This window comes from Cydia fagiglandana, chromosome 14 (assembly GCF_963556715.1).
Source record: "Cydia fagiglandana chromosome 14, ilCydFagi1.1, whole genome shotgun sequence".
NCBI lineage: Eukaryota > Metazoa > Arthropoda > Insecta > Lepidoptera > Tortricidae > Cydia > Cydia fagiglandana.
The window spans coordinates 16494294-16511563 of NC_085945.1; the positions used below are offsets into that span (position 1 = coordinate 16494294).

The following is a 17270-nucleotide window of genomic DNA, read 5'->3' on the forward strand; positions in this document are numbered from 1 at the left end:
GTTCACTAGTTGCTCACAAACTCTAGGCTGACCTTTGCATATACTAAACATTAACGGCCTCCTAGCCTAGTCGGTAGTGACCCCTACGAAGGAGGTTCCGGGTTCAAATTCTGGTAAGGGCATTTTTTTTATTTTTTTATGAAATAGGAGGCAAACGAGCAGACGGATCACCTGGTGGTAAGCGATTACCGCCGCCCATGGACACTAGGGTGGGTCACTCGTGTATGGAGAAAAAAAAAGTATTAGTTATCCTTCGGGCACAGTTACAAAAACTTGCGTAATAATGCCAATAAACAGTATTTCAAATTATTCTGTAATCAGAATTCATTTTCTGCCTCCGGATCGATTTCAAAGTTTTCATATAAATATTGTTATATTTTGTATGGTCTGCTGAGTATATTTATATATCGTCTCTTTATTCAAACTTTAGCTAAAAAGTTATACCATTTTTAGCTCGAAATAGCATGGTAAAGGTTCAGAGCCAATAAATATACCAAAAAAGTACTCAAAAAGAAACATTTTTTTTCATAATGTCCATACATTTAGCAAAAACTTTGACTAAAATCCGGAGGCAGTAAAATTAAAGCTAAAAATAAAATAAAAATATGTGCAATATTTAATCACCAAATGGCACCTTTTTTTAACTGTGCCCCCTATGAAATAAAAAAAAAGTTAAAATGACCCACCCTAATGGACACCCGCAACACCAGAAGAGTTGCAAGCGCGTTGCCGGCCTTTAAGATGGGAGTACGCTCTTTTCTTGAAGGTTTGAAGGTCGTATCGGTCCGGAAATGCCGTAGGCGACAGTTCATTCCACAGTTTGGCTGTGCGAGGCAGGAAGTTTCTGGAGAAACGCACAGTTGAGGACTGCCAACCATCCAAGTGATGAAGATGGTAATGTTGTCGCGTAGGGCGATTTATTTGTGTGTTCATCACAAATACTCGTATTTGTCCCTGATGGATGTTTTCTTTGTGGCCTAGCGGTAAGAGCGTGCAACTTGCAATCTGGAATCCGGAGGTCGCGGGTTCAAACCCCGGCTCGTACCAATGAGTTTTTCGGAACTTATGTACGAAATATGTATCATTTGATATTTACTAGTCGGTTTTCGGTGAAGGAAAACATCGTGTGGAAACCGGACTAATCCCAATAAGGCCTAGTTTCCCCTCTGGCTTGGAAGGTCAGATGGCAGTCGCTTTCGTAAAAACTAGTGCCTACGTCAAATCATGGGATTAGTTGTCAAGCGGACCCCGGGCTCCTTTGTGAGCCGTGGTAAAATGCCGGGATAACGCGAGGAAGAAGAAGGATGTTTTCTTTGTAGTCACAAATAAAAGCCCTTAACAGGATTTGAACCCGGGACCTCCTGCTTCGTAAGAAGGGTCACTACCAACTAGACTAGGAGGCCGTTAAACACCTACAAAAATGTTGAATCATGAAATTATTAAAATGTATAGGTATCAATTTGATTTAGGCGATATATTTAATAGATATACTTACCTATAAAGCCGGCCTAGCCAAGGTTACAATCGCTATCGCTTCGACAACGAAAAGCTTTATGTCTCTCTATCACTCTTCCATATTAGTGCGACAGTGACAATTGCGTTTCGATCGCTACGGAGCGTAAGCGATTGGCATCTTGGCTACGCGGCCAGGGTGGAAAGATAAGTCGGGCCCTGGAGGGAAACTACCTTAAATCCTTAAGCTGGCTCATTTTACTTAAAGGAGATATTCCTTTATTTTTAAAAAGAAACAAAACTGCATTTAAAGATTTTCTAAAACTCGCTCGGGACTCGAACCGACTAAAAATTCCAAAAACTAAAAACTCGCAACGCAATGTTAATGATAACATTTCTCCAAGAAACATTAGGTCTTACACTCGTCTGTCGTACAAAATATCCATCAAATCTAATATTTAGTACTTAAGGTGGTTCGCCTAGGTTACTCAAAACTTAACTCTCGCTAGATGGCACCACTTTTGCAAAATTTCAGATTTAATTTTTTTGTGAAATGGTCTTGGTATTTGTATACTTAAAAGTATGTTTCGCGCACTCTTTAAGTAAATATTGAACTATTAAAATAAACATTGAATACTTCATTGTGCAAAAACCACCTTTTTAATTCGACGGAGTGTTGCTGTCACGCTTTTTCCTACTATTACTCACACATGCAAACAGTGTTTCCGTGATCCTTGTAGTAGACAATTTCACACAACGTAAGTATGTTGCAATAGCGTAACGGTATGTTCGTGGAAATACGTGCAAGAGGATTGGGGTTCAAGACTGGTGCGAGTAGGTAATTTCTTTTTGTTTCTCCTTTGTGTTATCTTACCTTTAAACGAGCAATTATTAGATATATAATTATTTATTTATATATTTGGATGGTATCAGAAACGGCTCTAACGATTTCGATGAAATTTGCTATAAGGGGTTTGATCTCTTAGCTACCTAGGTCTATGAGAAAACGCGCATTTTGTTTTTATGTTTTGTAAGCTTTGGTCGGTCTCCCAGATATTCAATCTCCGCTTGGCAACTAATCCCAGAATTGGCATGCGCACTAGTTTTTACGAAAGCGACTGCCCTGACCTTCCAACCCAGAGAGTAAACTTATTTGGATTAGTCCGGTTTCCTCACATTGTTTTCTTTCACCGAAAAATAGGTATCGGTGTATAAATAGGTAGGTATCAAATGCTATTTCGTACAAAAGTTCGAAAAATCATTGGTACGAGCCGGGGTTAGAACCCGCGACCTCCGAATTGCTTTCCGCTAGGCCAGCAGCGCTTCCCCCACATACTCAGTGTTATCAGGTTTTTTAAAAATCAAAAAAAACCGGGCAAGTGCGAGTCGAACTCGCGCACGAAGGGTTCCGTACCATAATGCAAGAACAAAAACAAAAAAAAGCAAAAAAAAACGGTCACCCATCCAAGTACTGACCCCTCCCGACGTTGCTTAACTTTGGTCAAAAATCACGTTTGTTGTATGGGAACCCCATTCAAATCTTTATTTTATTCTGTTTTTAGTATTTGTTGTTATAGCGGCAACAGAAACACATCATCTGTGAAAATTTCAACTGTCTAGCTATCACGGTTCGTGAGATACAGCCTGGTGACAGACGGACGGACAGACGGACGGACGGACGGACGGACAGACGGACGGACGGACGGACGGACGGACAGCGAAGTCTTAGTAATAGGGTCCCGTTTTACCCTTTGGGTACGGAACCCTAAAAAAAATTACTTATGAAAGCAGAAGAATATAAAAAATGATCGTATTAGATTTATAATTGTTACATATTTGCCGTAACTTATTTTTAAAATGTGTTTTTCAATTAAAAGACACGTCAAGATTGTTTACCTTATTTCTAATGCTAAAAAAAAACAAACTATAGTAATAATTGTGTTTTTCATTCATAGACAAAATCCATTATTTTTAACCACAGGAAATTTTATACACTTCTTTTTAGGGTTCCGTACCCAAAGGGTAAAACGGGACCCTATTACTAAGACTTCGCTGTCCGTCCGTCCGTCCGTCCGTCCGTCTGTCACCAGGCTGTATCTCACGAACCGTAATAGCTAGACAGTTGAAATTTTCACAGATCATGTATTTCTGTTGCCGCTATAACAACAAATACTAAAAACAAAATAAAATAAAGATTTGAATGGGGCTCCCATACAACAAACGTGATTTCTGACCAAAGTTAAGCAACGTCGGGAGTGGTCAGTACTTGGATGGGTGACCGTTTTTTTTTGCGTTTTTTTTTTGCATTATGGCACGCCCGGTTTTTATTGCAGTGAGGATGTCCGGATTGTAAAAATCAGAGAGATTAGGTAGAGTATAATTTCTAATTATCTTTGTAAAAATAAAAGAATACGTGTAGCCCATACTTAATAATCGATTTATGATAATAAGAAAAATTAAATAAAAATAAAAAAACAATACGAAATTTAGGTGTAACAAAAATACAAAAAGTTATGTTCCAGCATACAATGACTGGGGATCGAACCGGGAATCTTCCGTTTGCAAGCAAAAAACCGACTGTTTGCAACACGCCATGATAGTTCTTAGCTAAGCTGACGAACTTCTCGCTTAGGTCAATTAACTACCTGTCAAATATCAGTGTCAACAAAATTGCACTAAACATGACGGCACTCCAAATTCGAGCCGTGGTCAGCCCGGCAACGTCGGAAATGGTATGGCAACGTCGCAAATGTATCTGTACACGACATTTGTGACACACACATACGTAAAATTGATGAAAAGTTAACTATGATTTTTGCATGATTTCTGTATGAAACATTGTTTTCCTGTTAATTTCGCGCAAACGAATATTCGAAAGAAGATAAATGCGGAAATATTTGTGTACTAATAGTGTGTAGTTACTTAATGAGCTTTGATTGAATTTTGTATGAAAAGCGAACCACCTTGCCAAATTGAAGAAAAAAAAGAAAAATAATTAGAATGCAGTTTTGTTCCTTTTTAAAAATAAAGGAATGTCTCCTTTAAGTAAAATGAGCTAGCTTAAGGATTTAAGGTGGTTTCCCTCCAGGGCCCGACTTATCTTTCCACCCTGTGTATAGAAGGCCGCACAGGCTTTTGGTTACTTTTCGTTCATGTCGTATCAGGCCTTAAACCGCGAAAATCGAAGTTCGCAAATTGCGGGCATTTTTCTCTGTCACTCTAATTACGCCTTCATTGGAGTAAAAGAGAAAGATCCCCTCAATTTAAGAATTTCGGTTTTCGCGGTAGCCCCTCTGGTATGGGTGAATATGGTATCGATGCATTCAGTTTAATGTATATATGAGATGACAAGCGCGAAAGTGGTGGGGGTAGCTGTGACGTCATAAAGTCGGCAGTACGAACTTTATTTTTTGTTTTAAACATACCATGTGGGTACCAAATAAAAGGTACCAAGTGACTAGATCACAAATATATAACATACTGTAACATTTTCAATACTTGGGGTAACAAATTTATAGAACACGTTCAAAATTTTCACAATCCACAGTTGAAATACTATTTACTGGAAACGTGGGTATTAAAGTATACATAAAAAAAACCCGGCCAAGTGCGAGTCGGACTCGTGTTTCTAGGGTTCCGTACATCATTCCGACTCACGCTTGACTTCACATTTCTAACAGGTGTTCCTGTCATATATAGGTAAAGTAAAGAACTATTTTGTCTATTTTTTTCAAAATTTTAGACCCAGTAGTTTCGGAGATAAAGGGGGGATGGTCATTTTTTGGCTAGTTTCTTAAATAACTTGGAACCTATAATATATAATTAAAAAAAAAATACGTCCAACTTTGGGTCACTAATTTACATATGTGTACCAAATTTCAACTTAATTGTTCCAGTAGTTTCCGAGAAAATAGGCTGTGACAGGCGGACAGACAGACAGACGGACGACTCGCACGAGTGATCCTATAAGGGTACCGTTTTTCCTTTTGAGGTACGGAACCCTAAAAAATGAGATTTTTCAGAATCACTTCATATCAAAGTATATTTCTGATAAAGTGGCAATTGGTTGTCACTTGTCAGTACTGAATCGGATTGAAGACAATAAACACTCGTTTCCCGACTTGTGTATGTTAGTCCAGTCGACTGAGGACTTGGAGTATGACACAATCGAAGAACTAGGTACGAGTATTGTAGTAGGAAATCTTCTTCTTCTTCCTCGCGTTATCCCGGCATTTCGCCACGGCTCATGAGAGCCTGGGGTCCGCTTGACATATTATACGCATATTAGGTATGCGTGCGTATTGTAGTAGGAAATATTGCGAAATATCTATATCTTCACTGGAAACCTATATGTAATTGTATTCTGTTTGTGAGTTCCACATACGTAGTCGTATACGACTATTTCTACCTGTCGAGTTTAACGGTTGACTAGTTTATGACTTTGTAAACCAAACTATAACCGCATACTTTTCACTCTGGACTCCCCACTCTAATAAGAATATCTTCATAACGAAACTTGCAATCCATATATCGTGTAGGTATTTTCCAACATGTCAATATCCAAACGGGCTACAGTACGGGAAGAATGGCGACGGATTATGAAGCTTGCCACCGGCCCTGATATACCGGGTGTGGTTACAGGCCAGGCCACTAGCAAATAATTTAAACATAGATTGTATTCCTCAAATGGTGACACTTTTGTTCAACAACTTTTAAAAATTATGAAGTATGTAGTCTCCCTATTTTTTTATACTAATTAATTATTATCTTCAGTGGACGTCATCGCCACACGCCATATCATTGTGATTGACGTTGCTTGTCACGCCTTAAACATAACAAAATTCGCAATACATTGCTTCTTAGAATAAACTTTAAAGTGTATTAAAAATCAAACTACAAGTTATTTTTAAAAGTCGCTGAACAAATGTTGGTCAGTATCAGGAGTACAGCCTACAGTTTAATTTTTTGCTCATATTACAGGCCACACCCGGTATGATGACTACCACTCTGATAAGAGTGTGACGAAAATGAAGAATATCCAAGGCGGAATCCGGTTCTCCATACATTTGTATGGAATAGCGCGGTCGTCTACTGTCCTATAAAGGAAGACTCACGTTAGACCGGGCCGGAGCTTCCGGCGCATCGTTTTCTATGGAAAGCGTCACGTGATCGCCTGTCATGTCATAGAAAAGTAACTATTGGAAGCTCCCACCCGGCTTGGCCACGACATTGCGCGACTGGCGGAGGCGGCGGCGGCAACCATAGGTTGAAGCGAGACACAACGATCGAATCTTTCGTTTTCACCTATGGTTGCCGCTTCCGCTGCCGCCAGTTGCGCAATGTCGTGGCCGAGCCGTAACATGAGTCCTTACAGGGATATTCCTCCTTCTTCAAGAATGAAAAGCCCTCGTTGACTGGAGTACATTGGGCGGTAATTGTTTGATCGGCACGTGATTGTGGCGGCTCCCGGAAATTGCGCGGAGTGCCATTCTCCGGCGCCTTGTTAGTCGCCGAGTGTGGAGGGGCGCTTATACGACCCGCTATACGACCCATAGGCGCACTGAGAGAAAAATCATTAGTAAACTAAACCAGGAATTAAAAAACAGTTCTGTACTGGGGGAAAAAAATGAAGTTTAGTAATAATTATAGACGTTTCACTATTTCTGTAAAGTTTATTTATTTCTGCAAACAGCTCAGTAACCCTAAATCTAATTTCAACAAACAGATAATAGGAATTGCAAGAACTAATAGAAATTGCAAAAGTCAATTTGTTCCTATTATCTAGTTGACTCTCCTTGTCCCCGGATTAAGTTTATTTTTGTAATTCTAAGTGTGTTTCTGTTATCCTTTTCTCTCAGTGCGTTTCTCTTACAGGTGAATATGGCTTAAAACCCTTATCATCATCATCATAATCATTATCATCATCATCATCATCATCATAAGCCTACTCTCGTCCACCGCTGGACATATAGGCCACTCCTATTGCACGCCATTGAGCACGATTTGCGGCAACTCTGATCCAGCTCTTGCCAACCGCCATGCGTTTTCGGCTCCGTACGTCGTAAGACTTTTTGTCTTCAGAGGGCCTACCGCGAACCACGCTCGAAGTGTTGCCTCCCTGTCACACTTACAGACAAATGCACAAGTGCGATAGAGAGGCAAGACGTTGAACGTGGTTCGCGGTAGGCGCCCAGACTCTAAGATTGACGACGTGAAGACTCGAAGCAGCTTATCATTTCCTGCCCAGCCCAGCTGTAAAACCCTTATACTCTATCCCCCTTATTCATAAACGTTTACTAAAGTTGACAAGCCGACAATAATCGTTTGTCCCTTTCCATCATACCAATACGTCGGAAAGGGACAAACGATTATTATCGGCTTGTCAAATTTAGTAAACGTTTATGAATAAGGGGGTATATCTTTAGGTATTTAAATAAAAGTAAACAAAATCTACCCTCAAATGGCTGAGTTGAGGTTAGAAGAAAACATTACACGATTAAAGGTTAAAGTCAAAGGTCGGTCAGTGACTGATCCAGGCCGTTTTGTAATTGTTCTGTTAGCCAATAAGTGTTATTACTACCCAAAAATGACCACCCCCCCTACCCTACCCTACCCCTATAGACAATAGAGCCAGTACAGACGAACTGCAACCCGACTGCAAGCATAGGAAATGGAAATGGAGAAATTTCTTTTTATTAAGCTATTAGAGAAAGTTACTTTTAATCAAATTTAAGTGAGACATACTAACATGTCACATGTAACATGTTGCGCGAATTACTTAATACAAGTGAGTCTACACTGAGAGAAAAATCGGCTGACAAAGCACAATAAATGCTTTGTCATTTTTTTTGTTGTTGTAAGAGCAATAAGCTTTGTGGCGAAAACAAAACGAGCTTATTGCCACCGACAACTTTTTTATTGCTACACAGTTTATTGTATCGGTAACAATATTTACATTGCTACCGGAACAACCTATGTTTCCTTTGTTATGGCCTTCATATAATATTGCAAATTTATCAAGGTTAGACTTAGCTTCTACAACAAAGCATCTATATTTTGTCGTAGCGACCAAACTACTTTGCTGTTTTATCAAATCACGTGGCTTGTTACTGCAACAAAGCGTTTCTGTTTGTTCCAGTGACAATGTCACTTTGCAATGTTATCAAAGTTTTACCTTGTTGCTGGAGCAAAGATTTTATCCTTTGTTGCAGGTACAAACGTACCTTGCTAATTTATTAAAGTTAGATTTTGCTTATATAACAAAGCAGTTATATTTTGTTGTTCTAACAACTTCACTTTGCTCATTTTAAAACTAAAACGATTTGTTGCTGCCACAAAATGTTTTTTTTTGTTCCAGTTACAATATCACTTTGCAATGTTAACAAAGTTTTACCTTGTTGCTGGAACAAAGATTTTATCCTTTGTTGCAGGTACAACGTGCCTTGCTAACTTATCAAAGTTAGATTTAGCTTATATAACAAAGCAGTTATTTTTTGTTGTTCTAACAACATCACTTTGCTCATTTTTAAACTAAAATGATTTGTCGCTGCCACAAAATGTTTTTTTTTGTTCCAGTTACAATATCACTTTGCAATGTTATCAAAGCTTTACCTTGTTGCTGGAGCAAATATTTTATCCTTTATTGCATGTACAACGTGCCTTGCAAACTTATTAAAGTTAGATTTAGCTTTTACAACAAATCAGTTATCTTTTGTTGTTCTTACAACATCACTTTGCTCATTTTTAAAATAAAACGATTTGTTGCTTCCACAAAATGTTTTTGTTTGTTCCAGTTACAATATCACTGTGTAATTTAATCACAGCCCATTCTTGCTGCTGAAACTAGGTGATTTTCTTTTATTGCACTAACAAAGTGCCATTGTTATTATATTCAAATATGACTTAGTTTTTATAACAAAGCAGTGTATTTTATTGAAGTTAGCCTTTGTTGCTGTGAATGTTACTAAGGTAGGTACACTCGACGTCAAATCAAGACTTTAACAAGATTTTAACAAGATATAAGTTTACGACCAATTTAAGCACTAATACATCATTTCCCGCCCCGATTTCTATTCATTTCATAACCGAATATTGGAAACTCGAATAACCGGTTGTTACGGTTATTTTCGGTTATAAATTCTATGAATTTATCTTCTTTTTTGGCTGTGACACCTGTGACTATAATTTTTGTCATTCGTGTACTTAACGAAAATGTACCAAATTTACTTCCCTATTTATGAAATACATATTTTGATTGAATATTGTATCACGTCCAAGGTCATATTTTAACTTTTACTGTATTTTGTGTGCGTTATTAAATAATTACAACCGGCCGAGTGCGAGTCAGACTCGCGCACGAAGGGTTCCGTACCATTACGCAGAAAACGGCAAATAAATCAAGTTTGTTGTATACCCTACTTCAACTGTCTAGCTATCACGGTTTATGAGTTACAGCCTGGGGACAGACAGACCGACGGACAGACAGACGGACTGCGGAGTCTTAGTAATAGGGTCCCGTTTTTACCCTTTGGGTACAGAACCCTAAAAACGATGATTTCACTCACATTCCTTAATACTGTACATTTATTGTCGTAATTCTGTAATTATATTATTGTAATAAAGTTTATAATTTTTTGTCGAGATTCGAGAATAACCGTAACCGATTATAAACGATTATTTTTCGGGCATAACCGTAACCGAAACCGGTTATGAAGAGCCCATCAACGTGCACACTAGCGCCACTGCTAAATAATGGTGATTATTTAAATTTAACGAAAGATATTTAAAAGAAGGGGGCCGCTACGTACTGTATTTTGTATTTAAATACCTTTTGAATACATCAGACTAGGTTTTATGTTGCTGGATTCGTCGAACAAAAACGGCCGTTTTAACGGATTACTAATATGTTGCATAAAATTTATTGTCATATTTTACTTTCGCATAGCAACCCTTGGCAGAATCATCATTTCGCAGAATTACTTTTTGCATAAGTTTCATGGCATACTGTTGTTTCGCACAATTTTGTAAAGCAGAATAATGCAATGGCATAATCTCAATTTGAAGAATAATACTATAATCGAATAATTGTTTTGCCGAAAATTGCGTCGCATAATATGTACTTGGCATACTGTCTTTTCGCACAATTTCCTTAGGCAGAATAATTCATTGGCATACTGTTGATGAGAATAATATTTTGATATAATTTCATGGTGTATAATCACTTAAGCGGTATAATGAACTTTTGATATAACAACAAAATAACTATTTTCATGGGATATAATGTTTAATCGATATAAAAGCTATTCGATATAACGTTTACAGGATATAATGAATATTTGTTATAAGTATTTATGGTATAATGTATTCAAATGTATAATAATAAGTTGAGGTTATAATAAAAAAAGTCGGTTCTGGCGCTTCGCCGGCCGCTACCGCGGCACGCTCGCTTCGCTCGCTCGGCTCGCGCGCTGTAGGGTCGCAGTTCTACCTAAGAGTGACATTCCATTTCCAACTGCAGCTGCAATACTGTTCATTTTACTATGGAAATTGGCAATGACAGCGACGCGTTTCCATAGTAAAATGAACAGTATTGCAGCTGCAGTTGGAAATGGAATGTCACTCTAACACTCCTCCTCGCTTCGCTCGTCGTCGTACCTAACTGAGACCTGCCTTAAGTCCGAATACGTAGGTTGTTATAATAGTAGTAAATATTACAAATTATACCAGTACTACATTATGCCAACTGAGCGTTATATCGAACTTAATTATATACGCTGTTAATGTTAGATTAGAAGTTGTTATATTACAAGTTCATTATACTTGACGATAGTTAGACTCTTTAAGAATATACCATGTATTGTTATAGCAAAAGTGCATTATGTCCCTCAATCGTTATATCGACTAAAAATATATCAAAAGTTGTTATATGGACCGTTACGCACCCTCTTTTGAGTAGGGGTCGCAGTTCTAACCTAACCTAACCTACAGTTCTGGCAACAATTTCTTTTGTGTAGGGGTCGCAATTGTAACCTAACCTAACCTATAGTTCTGGCAGCAATTCCTTTTATGTAGGGGTCGCAGTTCTAACCTAACTTAACCTGTAGTTCTGGCAGCAATTCCTTTTGTGTAGGTTCAGTCAGCGACATGAGTATTATGCGGTAACAATTTCGGCAGAACGTTTATTCTGCTGCATAACATTCTGCGAAATTCAAGTCTACAATATGAGCAATATGCCATAAGAAATTCGGTGGAATGTAATTTATGCTACATACAATTCTGCGTATGTAAAATCGACGATAGTAGTATTCTGCTATTCAAAATTCTGCCAAATGAATGTTATGCGACATGACAGTTATGCTAATTATACAATTATGCAAAAGTATCATTCGGTTAAAAATGTTTCTGCGAAACCTGCTATGCGAAGTGTATTTCGGACAATCGATATTATGCAAGATAAAGGGAAGCCGTTTTAACTTTTGACGCATAGATTGACGAATCCCGCAACAGATCTTTCGTTAAATTTAAATAATCACGATTATTTAGCAGTGGCGCTAGTGTGCACGTTGATGGGCTCTGAAGTTTGGCCGGTTATTGCATTTCCTAATCATGAGTGAAGTGAGTAATCGAGCATCACTCAAATCGAACCTTTACATCAAAAATGTCAAAAACAATTTCCCTCTTTAATTATTTTTTAAAAGTTAAAGGCACTAACTTATTCTGCCATTCAATTCAGTACCATTCAATATATAATATACTTGGTCAAGCAGATCTTGTCAGTAGAAAAAGGCGGCAATTTGAAAAATGTAGGCGCGAAGGGATATCGTCCCATAGAAACTTTGAATTTCGCGCCTTTTTTTACTGACAAGATTTGCTTGACCAGCTTTAGTTTGTCAAAGGACTGCCGCATTTCAAAGATAGACAGAGAGAATCATACTACCTTTGTCTTGTATTAGCACCCAAAAGAAAAGGATGAGTATAGTTTTTTTTTGTTCTTATTTACTGACAATTTGGTTTGACCAACTATACTTAATTATGCAATAAAAAGTAATATAAGCTGTATGAACACGGATGAGATAAGTTGTTATTAATTTAATATTACTGTATTGTTTTTTATTTCCCGTCCGCTAAAACAGGACAGTAATAGTTTGTTTTTTTTTTATTTGAGTTTTACAATAAAGAAGAATTTCCCGTACTATTTTTGCTACAATACGGAGAACATTTCCGAGCACATTGGAAAAATTGATTTTTTTAATGCATTTGCGATAATTTTACGCGAGTGTACAAGATTCAATTCGTCACAAATTTAATTTGTCAATTCGACAACCTACCGAAACTAACTTTGTAAAAATGGCAACTCGCGGGCACGGGCGGGGTACGGGGTAAGGGGTATGTATGTTGTCGTTTCGTTTAGTTTTTTTGTCTTCAAATACGAATGTCAACGGTAGAGAATGGACGCGCGCCTATATTACTTAGTGCTACGATTCGATCACCAAGTAAAGTGCTTTTATTATGAAAAGTGCAAAATGGACATAAATAGTTTTCTTGACAGTGCCGGGCTGACACATTTGTCGCAGCGTATGGTGGGTAAGTGTTTATTTATTCTTATGAATGTTATAAATATGAAAGTGAGTTTTTATGTTTTGTTTTACTCTTTTATTCACGCATTAACTTTTCAACGGATTATCAAGACCATTTTCGTTTTTCTGCTAAAACATACTGCGTTCGATCGGGTCGGATCGGGTCTTTGGGGTGATGGAGTGTTATTTTGTATACTCATGTCTGTATATAATCATATTCATGGCCACAAATCAAAATATATCCAGCAGAGGTGCGACACAAAGTGTGAAAACACGAGGCGTGTTAAAATAAAACTTAATGTGTAGCCGTGTGTAGATATGACGGCCGTCAGTCCAGAGCACATTATTTTGGCTACCTCTATGAGCAGGACCACCGTGCTATTGTTTTGTACAAAGATGTGGATCTGAACTTGGAGTATAATATACCAAGACTCCAAGGTGATGGGTTCCAAAGTTTTCAAACTCATTGCGTCGCACTTTTGACCATAATTTGTCGATCCAACAAAACTATTGTCATATCGACAAAGGTACATATTTACTAACTAAACCTTGTTTCTGTAGCAATGTATAACATATTGGATTGTCGTTTCGGTGACGACCGGTCTGGACTAATGGGTAGTGACACTGCCTGTGAAGCCTATGGTTCTGGGTTCGAATCCCGGTAAGGGCATTTATTTGTGTGATGAACACAGATATTTGTTCCCGAGTCATGGGTGTTTTCTATGTATATAAGTATGTATTTATATATATAAGTATGTACATAATTATATCATCACCTAGCACCCATAATAGTACAAGCTTTGCTTTGGGGCTAGGTTGATCTGTGTAAGATGTCCCCTAATATTTATTTATTTATATCGACAAAGGTAACTATTAACTAGTTACAGAATGTTGTTTCTGTAGCGATTTAACTGAACTTTATCTTGCTTTCAGAGGAGGGAGTGACACTTGATTTTTTGCTGCAAGCAAATGATGAGGAGTTGTCTGAACTGACAACAAAAGTTGCAGACAAAATAAGACTGAGATCTTCATTAGAGAAAATTAGACATAAAGTTGGTAATTTTTTTTTAGTAGTTAAATAGTAGTATTATTATTAAAGATTTTCCGTAGCAGCTATAGTTTTGTAGTTCAGTTGTTAGTCTGGTTGAGTAGTAGCAAAGAGAATAGAGTGTATAGAGATTCCGTCGTGGTAAATTATGTAGTCACAGTACATTTACTGCCGTCCTTCAACAGAAGATTAAAACTGTTAGATCGCCATCTACTCGAGAGTAGGCTGAAGGTTATGGCGCTATCGCTTGAATAGATAGGAGGCTGCCGCCATGCGCCTATGGAAGGCGCCGAGGCATCTTCGAGCTCCCCGTAGGGTTAGGGTTCCCAGGCGTGTGGCTCTGATGCGCCCGAGGCTGGGGTGCTGCCGCGGTGGCGCGAAGCCAAGCGGTGGGCCCTGAGCTCCCGCGTAGGCCGCCCCACGTGCCGTGCTCCATCGCCGCGGACCTCGCCTCGCCGCGATCCCAAGGTGACACTTCGACAGGCGCCTCTTCATAGCAGAGGAGGACATTTTAAGTAAGTATCTTTATAATATTTAAAACTTTCGCAATAGACGTGAGATATATGTATCTTTAGTTAAGCGGCCCATATTAGGATATCAGCATAAGACCATATCATATTTGGCATATCACGATTACACGCCTATTATCACACGTTTCACGACAACAGCTACCTTGGTTGGCAGGTAGGTACATAAATAATCCTGACACCTTGACGTATTTATGTAACTATATAATGTGGTGACTGCGTTCAGTCTCGCTACCTTAATGACAGCTCCGTAGACACGGTCGCCACTCACACTCACATCGGTTCTACGAGTTATGTAAAAAATATAAAAGATTTAAAATTTGAAATAACAAGTTTTGTATTAATGGATTTTCTTTAAAATGAGCTTGTTAACTGCATTTTACGTGTAAGTTTCTGGACTTTTATAATGCCACCTGCTAGGGTCTGTGCGGAAGGAGAAGAGTCGTGAAATGTATGGGCTCCCCTACATTTCACGACTCTTCTCTTTCCGCACAGACTCTATTTACTTGTTATTGTGACAAAAAAGTCTTAATTTAATTTAATTTGTTATTGTTTTTGGTTTTGGGTTTGTTTGTTTCGTATAACTTGCGATGCTCACTGATTTATTTTTATTTTAATAAGTATATATTCTCATAAAGTGAAAAGTACAATTTCTTTTGAGAAAATAAATAAAATTTAAGTATAATACAGAATTCTTAAAATTGTTTCTTTTTTTCAGAACGCCCCTTTTATGAATGATCCCGGACTGTTCTCTCCAAGGTCCAGCGCATGCAGCAGCCCAGTGCCAGTAGCTTTGCCTGAAAGGCAAAGTATATTAATTCTAGGACCAAATGGAACTCTTGAGGTATGTATTTTGAATCTTAATCCTTAAAAAAAGAATTCTGGGTGGGTAACGGAAATTTGGTGGGTAAAGATTTTAAATCATTTGAACAGCTTGGCAGATATTTCTGCCGGTGACTGTACCTACCTAACATTTTTTTTTTCAGGGTACTCCATTAGAGATCAGACCAAGTGTACAGCCCACTATACAACAGATCACACCTGTGCAACCACCTACGATACCGGCCACACCTGTGCAGCCTCCACAGCCTCCACAGGCGTTGCAAGATTATAATAGGGAAGGATACTTCGAACCAAAGGTAAAAACTGTTTTCATTAGTCTTAAGAGGATATTCCGCGTTAAAATGGAAAATCTGCCTTTTATTTTTATTAAAACACTTTTCAGTCTTGAAATCACCAAAAACGCAACGTTGCCAGCTAAGTTCGAGTCCAAGTGTCCCCTAAGCGATATTTTGGTAATTTTTGTGATTATGGAATTTTTAATTTTCACAATAGGATTGTGAACTATAAATATAAACTAAATTTTCCATATTGAATGCTCATACACACACACACACACACACACACATAATCACGCCTATATTCCCGGATGGGGTAGAGTGGTAGACAGAGCGTTAGAGGTCACATCATGCCACTTTTGACAAAGTTTTGAGGCTTATGATATCATCAAAATCGGCACGCGGTGACAGGTTATCAGTCTATCGCCCACGGTCCAATCCATGTCCCGTTACTGATTTTTACAGTAGGTATGCAGTAGGTAAAGCAGCTGGAACATTCTATGTTTATCTTTGTCTCCCAGCTCAGCATGAAAGTTAAGCTATTGGTCATAATATATGTATAGGTAATGTATTATAAATGGTTGCATTTGATTGTTTTGCAGTTGGTGAGGAACAAGCAAATTCAACCGCGTTGCTGGGAATTGTTGCTTTGCTCCGGCAAATGCACACTATCGCAGTACCGAAAAAAAAAGTGTGGAGGCTGTCAAGGCACGAGGCAAGCACTGGTTTCCTGGCGCGCGTTGCAGCAGCGTCAGAGATTGCCACATATTGCCCTCAACAAGAGGCATTCAACCTCTCAAAAGGCATAGAATCAACCATACATACTTGCGTTCGGACCTTCATGGGCTAATATACACACGTATGAAATTGTTACCACTGCTGGAGGGCTAAGATATCAAGTATCCACCATTTGTGAGACTATAAAGGTGACGTATAATTTATACTGGGCATTGGACTTAGCGTACCCTAAGGTAGCTGCACCATATTTAAGATGAAATCTAAGTTTGACTCTGAAGGAGTTCCATTAAGAGAACTACTTTCGCTATTAAATTCGCTTGATCAAACTTTTGAACGCCTTTTGATAAGTGTCTCGCGCCATTAAACTAATTTACTAATAAACCTTATTTGATAATACCTAGCTTGATACAGTTGCGTTGACATTAACACGGCGTTCTTGACGTCCAAGGGGATAAAGCAGCTACACTTTCTTTGCACGAATATTGTAGAAAAAAGGAAAATGACTACTTGTGCGGTAGGTATGCAACACTTCCTTTGGCAGTTTTATTCGGTTGAGGAAGCACATGGCTTTTTATCATAAATAAGTTACAACTTTGATGATCATTACTTTGCATACCGTGATCAAGATGCTCCTTCCGAAGATGAGCCCGTATATCTTGATTATGACACTATGCAGTATCATTTTCCTTGCAATCTCATTAATATGAGTCATGGTGGGCTGACTATGAAATATGTTTTTTGCGTAAGCCATCGTAATGTAATTAAGTGTACTCATTACTACTGTTACTGTTCCGATTAAAGGTTCCGGCAT

General features: G+C 38.3%; 1 long non-coding RNA gene across 1 annotated transcript; it reads left to right on the plus strand.

The window, feature by feature from the left end:
* Positions 1-15343: 15343 nt before the first annotated feature.
* On the plus strand, positions 15344-16531 carry LOC134670558 (uncharacterized). Its single transcript, XR_010099088.1, has 3 exons — positions 15344-15447; positions 15590-15742; positions 16324-16531. It is a non-coding gene; the product is annotated as an uncharacterized LOC134670558 (long non-coding RNA).
* The last annotated feature ends 739 nt before the right edge of the window (positions 16532-17270 follow it).